Consider the following 7,770-nt stretch of genomic DNA (forward strand, 5'->3'; position numbering starts at 1 on the left):
GTGTGCTCCTCTTGGGGTTTTTAGAATGATGATGTTTGAGGCTTGGAAGCGTGAGAGGAGTGGGAGACTGCAATTCATTCTGGATAGTGGGGCTGGACCGAGGGCGCCCCAGAAGGTGTACGGGAGCACAGCCGCCAGCACGCGAGGGGCGGGAGAGGCTCCAGGCACAAGGGCGGGCCCAGGATTCTCCCGCCTCCGCTGATTGGTCAGGGGAGCCTCAGTTTTCTTGCCTGAAAAGTGGGATAGTAGTACAGATTTCAAAGGGGGTTCCGCTAATTAGGTGGGATAAAATACGTAAAGCATCTGGGACGAAGTTCTTCCTTATGAAGATATAGTTCCCTTCCAGAAAGAAAAGAAAAAGGAAAGAAAGGGAGAGGAAGAGAAAGAAAGAGCAAAAGACAGAAAGAAAAAGAAAAAAAAAAGTAAGTTATAAATAGGACGGACTGGAAACTGCGGCTGGCTTCCCTCTCTTCGCTTCGTACTTTTGGAACATATGTATGTCTATCCAAAGTTCACATTTTTTCCAGAGCCTCCTTTTCTACCCTGGGAGGCGGTGCTGAGCCCTGGCGCCGACGCACCGACACGTATCAGCGATCCTCAAGGAGCAGAGGGGACCTGAGCTGCTTTTAGCAGCCACTTGGGACACCGCCAATGAGCACTTGCCCCCGCCAGCTCCGCAACTACCTTAAGACAGGGAGGGGAGGCGGAGGCCTGAAGGGCCGGCGGCCTGGCAGGTTCATTTACGCTTGTTAGGACGTCCCAGGGGGTTGTCTTTCTCCTAGAATGGAGTGTTTATTTTTTAATTGATGTGCTGTTTCATTTAGCGCTTGTATGGAACTCATGCTGTGGCTGTAATTACTGTAATCTCGGGAACAAGCATTTCAGTTAGCCAGGAGGGTGGCAAAATACGTTCTCTCTCTCTGTGTCTCCCATTCTCTCCCCGCATTTTCTCTCTCTCCTCTCTCTCTCTTTCTGTTTCAGGATTTTTGCTGTTTGTCAGGTTTCATGGCAGGAACGAGTAGGACTGGAGAACCAAGGTTGTTGAGGGTGTGGGAACAGAGAAGAATTAAGGGTGCATTTGAGGCCAGTTCAGTTTTTTGGGGAGAGGGGGTATGGTGGTGGTAGTTGTCTGTTTAAAAACAACTCTTGTCATGAAACAAAAATAATTAATTAGCAGCATTTGTATATTGCTTGAGCTAATGGAATCTGCGTCTTCCTCCTGTTTTCTCTAGCTTAGTTCAGCAACCTCATTATGCACCACATTCTAAACAGGCAGAACTACCTCGGCCCCCTGCCCTCACCCACCCTTGGGTTTTGGCAAATTCTGTATTTTGGCCAAAAATTCTAGGCATATATATCAGGCTGTATATCTTTTTCTTTTTTCTTTTAATTGAAATCTAGTTAAACCTCCTTATTCTGAAAAACAACACTTCCTTCCCACTTTTGTTTTGGAAAAACTATACTCCGTAGGAATCAAATTCAAAGGCTTGAGAAATACTGTAGTAGCTAATTCAGCAGAAAATGATTTCTATTAAAAAATGCAAAGACTTGACCTTTACTTGGTCTTTTTTATGGATTCCTTTCCCCTTTCCTCCTATTTGGAATTCCCTTTTATGGTGTGCTGAATGTAGAAAGTCACCTCTTTGGTTAGTACCTTGTTCATCCTGGGCCATTCCCCAGGACAGTCAGCTGCAGAGCAACAACAGGTAATCGCAGGAGCCCTGAGAGCAGTGAGAAGGCAGTCCCCTCTGTGAGGACCTGCCTGGCACGAGGTTGCCCAGACCACGGATGGGGAGGGGCTTGTCTCCAAAAGCAACACAGGTGGTGAAAAGTTCTACTGCTTTTCTTCAGTAGGGAAACCGTCAAATAGCAAAGTTTATAATTACACTATATAAATTTACTAGAATTAGGTAAAAACAAACTGACATTTGAAAATTGAGGCTGAAAATAGTTGGTTTTGGCTTTTAATCGGCATTTCAACTTTTTTTCTTTTTTCTTTTGAGACAAGATGAAAGCTCTGATGATGTGGAATGTGGAAATTTTTGGTAAGTATATTAAGCTTGCAGGAGAAAATAAGCAGACAAAAGTTCAGAGCTCTCAAAAATCATAGTACAAGCTATTTGGGAGATCTTACTGATTTGTGAGATTGAAACCATTTACCTAAAAATCATTAAAATTTACTTTTAATTGAGAGAATATAAGAGTAGCATTTAAAATTACTACTAAATGGCTACTTAACAATCTTTGAGAGCAGAAGAGACTTATGAAGCTAATTAGTGTATAAAAAGCAATGACAGCTAAAAGACACCAGAATCATTTATCAACATTGCTGGCTAAATAATGATCTTTTTTCCTCTTGTATGTAAAGCAGCTGTTTTTTAAGGGAGGGGAAATAGTTTTAGCAGTGACATAAATAATGTAGGAAACTTTCTAGAGGGATTTCTGAACAGATGTCTTGTTACTGAATAGCCTACAAGCATAATAATATATACAGTTGAGGCAGGAAGCTAACTCAGAGGAGGGAATATTTCATAAAACATTGGATACCAAATTAGATAGGAGACTATCAATATAGTGTATGTCTTGAATTTAGAAACTTTGGGGAAATTATGTTTCAGTGGATTATAGTTTAAAAATCCAACATAAAAATCTTGATGCCAGAGTGGCCCCATGTATCAATGTCAATAAAATGATTCATTCAAGATTAAGTGGAGAACCCTTTAGTAACTAATGAAAATCCTCAGGCATTATATAAAACAACAATTGTTTCTCCTAAAAGCTTATTTTCTTTCAGGGAAACAACCAAGTACTATATTATTAGAGAATATACAACTTGATAGGGTAATATTGGGGTTTCTTGGTGTTTTAAAATCTTTCAAAAAATTATGTTTTGAATCACCCACTACATAGATGGAAGAGAAGGTAGAGGTCAACTGGTCCTCCTTCAGTTTCTATTAGAATTAAAATGGGTGAGATTATTTTTATATTCTTCCATATTAACATTAACCTCTATTAAAGATCACCCTCTTGTGTTTTCTCTACAACTAGGAAAAGGATCCTGTCAGAAGGAAGTGCTCTGCTGTGTCTGCTGTAAGAAGGCCCAGTTGTGAATGGATGGAGATAATGGAGCCAAACACAAATGACTGGCCAGGAGTCAGATTCTCACTTTACATGTAGCTGCCATTTTAGAAAATGGCAATTATACTGTCATTATTTCATTTTATAATTCTTCTGGAATATGTTTTAGAAATCAATAATTATGATTTTTCTTCATCCACACTGGAATATTGGCCAGATACCAAAACTCTTCATGCCATAGGATGCGTTGTGCTTTAGTTTGGGAACTTTCAGGTGCAGTCGACCAGTAAGTAAAACTGGATTAGTTAAGAAGGACACTTAATTACTATCATATGTCAATAAATCTGGAAGCAGGGAGTTCCACCATTGTGACTCCATGTTAGGCCTGCAGATAGGCTTCTAGCTCTTGGCTTCCCCTTTGGTTCCCTGGGGCCTCCCATTGTCAAGTCCTCACATTTCATGGGACCACAGCAGAGGCAGGAAGAGTGGCAGAAACTCCCCCTTTGCAGCTGTTCCATTAGAAAAGAAAACCTTTCCTTGAAGATCATCCCCTTAGGTCCTACTGTTGGAACCTGCCATACCACTCTTAGCTGAAAGGGAGGCTGTGAAAGTGAGGATCTGGGGGGTGGCTGGTGGCAGGGCTCTAGGAGTAAGGAAATCAAGGAAGTGAGAATGGCTGTTGAGAGATAAGCAACAGTCAGGCACACATTGCTAGTTGAAATGAACTTTCAAGGAGTCTCATTTTGCCAACATGCCTCATCTTCCAGAGTATTTTGTTCAGGGCTATGAATTAAGTGTGATCTAGACCCTAGAAAACCTTGATATCTACATTTTTTTTTCCTTTTGAAATTCACACAATACAATTCTCTGTACTGTTGGTGTGAAATAAATGTCCAACAGTTTACTACTTGTTTCACTCATAATGTGTATAAACAGGGTACCATAACTGCTTAGTTCCTTTTTGTTAGGCCCCTCCCTTCCCTTTTGGAGACTTCATTAAAAACAATGACACAATTCTGGAATATTACATTGTTTCTTTCTTTTAAGTTATATGATATGACTTTAAAAAATAGACAAATATAGACAATACAGAGAAACTGTATTGAATCCTCTCTCTGAAGGGCTTATGGAAGTGGAAGAATCTTTATACTAAAAAATTTTGGGGGCATCTGGGTGGCTCAGTCAGTTAAACGTCCAACTTCGGCTCAGGTCATGATTTCAAGCTCATGAATTCAAGCCCGCATTGGGCTTGGTGCTGACAGCTCAGAGCCTGGAGCCTGTTTTGAATTCTGTGTCTCCCTTTCTCTCTGCCCCTCTCCCACTTGTACTCTGTCACTGTCTCTCTCAAAAGGCAAGAGTTTACTTCTGGTAACAATGATCCATTTTAAGTGATGGGGGTGCCTGGGTGAGTCAGCTAGTTAAACATCAGATTCTTGGTTTTGGCTCAGGTCATGATCTCTTGGTTGGAGAGATTGAGCCCCTGTTCAGGCTCTGTGATGACAGTGGGGAACCTGCTTGGGATTCTCTCTCTTCCTCTCTCCCTGCTACTCCCTCTGCTCACATTCTCTCTCTCTCTTTCTCTCCCTCAAAATGAAATAAATAAAAATTAAAAAAAATAAAATTATGGTCTGAAACCATAATAAAACTTACATGAGTAATACAATAATAACTATATGGGCACTAAGGGCATGGAAATGGTGATGATGACAATGGCATTTCTTTCTATTTTGTTTATCTTTGACCAGGTTCAGGTAAACATACATAATTTTTTTTTTTTTTTTGAAAGAGAGAGACAGAGTGGGGGAGGGGCAGAGAGAGACTATTAAGCAGGCTCCACACCTAGGGCAAAGCCCAGTGTGGGACTCGATCTCACGAACTGTGAGATCATGACCTGAGCCAAAATCAAGAGTCAGATGCTTAACCGACTGAGCCACCCAGGTGCCCCAACAGGCAGTAATTTTTTTAAGTGTATTTATTTATTTTGAGAGAGAGAGAAAGGGCATGTGCATGAGTTGGGGAGGGGCAGGGAGAGAGACTCCCAAGCAGGCTCTGCACTGTCAGCACAGAGCCCATGGGACTCCATCTCCAAGAACCTTGAGCCAAAACCACGAGTCAGATGCTTAATCGACTGAGCCACCCAGGTGTCCCTACATGTAATTTTATTCAAGAGGTGACAACACTTGTTTTTTTGTCTGGTGTGAGTCTTGCATGCTTTCTCAGAAGCAAATGTACTTCTAAATGATTAACCTTATAGTTTTTAGTAAGTTTAATTCATAGTATATTAATTTATAGAGACAAAATAAGAAAAAAGGGTGCAATTAGTATGTGAAATTTACTGAAATCATATCATATCACGTTAATATGAACTCCTGGTGTGCTTTCCCAAAACAATTCTATAGAGTTTAGTTTGAAAAGTCCTAGTCCAGAATGTGTTCAAAATATACTATCAAGTGAAATAAAGCAGGATATAGAACTATATGGTATGAGCCTAGTTATACTATTATGTATGTGTAGAAAAAAAAACTGGAAGGAGTTCACAAAAATATTACTTATAGTTGTGGTTGAATTGGATTAATTAAGAGTAATCTTTATTTTCTTTTTTTTATAATGGTCTGAATTTTATACTGAGAAAAAAGTATCTTGAAACAACCCCAGGTTTAGCATTTATTATGCATTATTTTTGGCTGTTCTTTTTAAAAATGTTTTATTTATTTGTTTTGAGAGAGAGAGAAAGACCGTGCAAGCAGGGGAGGGGCAGAGAGAGAGGGAGAGAGAGAGAATCCCAAGGAGGCTCCACGTTGTCAGCGCAGAGCTGGATGTGGGGCTCAATTTCATGAACCATGAGATCAAGACCTGAGCAGAGATCAAGAGTTGGACATTTACCTAGGTGCCCCTGGGCTGTTCTTTACTTTCCATATTTTGTCTTTTTTCCTTACATGGATGAAAATTACCAGAGAGCAAGAATCATGTCTTAGTTATCTCTTTCTCCCCACAGAGATTCTATCCCATGTATAACACTATGCTGTCAAAGCATGTTAGTCGATTTACAGATTGACTTACTGTCCTCATATGATTCTGTCTCCCAGTGCTCCAGAACTATCCTTCTGATTGAGAATCTGCAGTTTTGAATGTGGTGAGAGGGAGGAAAGGAGGAAGGAAGCTTGTTACTGCAGGGCCACAGAACTGGCATTAGAAGCAGAAATCTGGGGGTAGGTACCCATGGGGACAGGTAGCCTACAGCCTCTCTGAGCTTCACTTCTTCATGGTTAAAGTATGGAATGACACACATGAGTCCCCCATTGGTTGTGAGAGTTAGATATGCTACAAGCTAAAAGGCACCAAGCACAACGTCTGGACTTAAATGAATTGAGCTTCATAAGAGTTTTCTCTTAATGCTAGAGTGATAGGAAATGTATCTATGACCACGAAATTACAGCCGCAAGATGAAGTTATCCTGTTATACTTAAATTTTTTTTTATTGGGAGGAAGATCTTTTTTACCTCTCCTTCATAAATTCTATAAATATTTAGTACCGATTGTTTTGGTTATTATTGATGTGTAGCACTGACCCCAAATCTTGGTGGTTTAAAATAACCTTTTGTGTGTGTGTGTGTGCTCACAATTTTAACAGTCAGGAACTTAGGAGGGGCTTGCAGACCTTGCTTGGGATTTCCCTTGTAGGACAACAGTCATCTGAGGACTTGACAGGGTTAAATGACCAAGGTGGCTGACTCAATCAGCTACCAGTTGATGCTCTCAACTAGAACACCTTTGCGTGTACCTTCCAGTGTGGCAACATCAGAGTAGTTAGACTCCTTGGACCCCTTACAGGGTGGGGCATTCCCCAGAGTGAGCATCTCAAGAGAAGCAGGTGAAAATGGAATGAACTTTCTCTCTTTCTTTCTTTCTTTCTTTCTTTCTTTCTTTCTTTCTTTCTTTCTTTCATGATTTAGCAGCAAATTTATGCAGCATCCCTCTGCTGTACTCCGCTGGTTGAAGCTGTAAAAGCCAGCTCAGATGGAAGGAACGTCAAACACATATTTTAGAACGGCCATATTTTAGAACTGCCACACCAAACAAGTGCTGGGTCCTATGTTAAATGTTAAAGCTATAAAGATAGATGAGACATTGTATTAGTCTGAGTTCTCCAGAGAAACAGAACCAATGGGATATATATGATTTATTCTGAGGAATTGGTTCACGCGATTTTGAAGGGTGAGAAGTGTCACATCTGGATCTGCAAGCTGGAGGTTCAGGAAGGCCAGGCGTGTAGTTCAGTCCCACTCTGAAGGCCTGAGGACAAAGGGGGCTGATGGTGTCATTCCCAGTCTCAGGGCAGGAGAAGACTGATGTGTCAGATCAAACAGGCAGAAAGGGGCCAATTCTCCCTTCCTTTAACTTTTGGTCTATCCATGCCCTCAGTGGATGGACAATGCCCACTCACACTGAGAAGGGCAGTGTGCTTTAGGATCCACTGATTCAAATGTTAATCTCTTCCAGAAAGGCCCTCAACAGACACACCTAGAAATAATAGTTAGCCAAATATTGGGGTACCCTGTGATCTAGTCAAGTTAACACATAAAATTAACCATCACAGATATTATTTCTTTTATAGGAAACTCACATGGGACAGCTACAGATATACAACTACAAAGCCATTTCATCGAAATATTTACAAACTACATGGAAATA

The sequence above is a fragment of the Prionailurus viverrinus genome, chromosome B4 (assembly GCF_022837055.1).
Source record: "Prionailurus viverrinus isolate Anna chromosome B4, UM_Priviv_1.0, whole genome shotgun sequence".
Taxonomy (NCBI): Eukaryota; Metazoa; Chordata; class Mammalia; order Carnivora; family Felidae; genus Prionailurus; species Prionailurus viverrinus.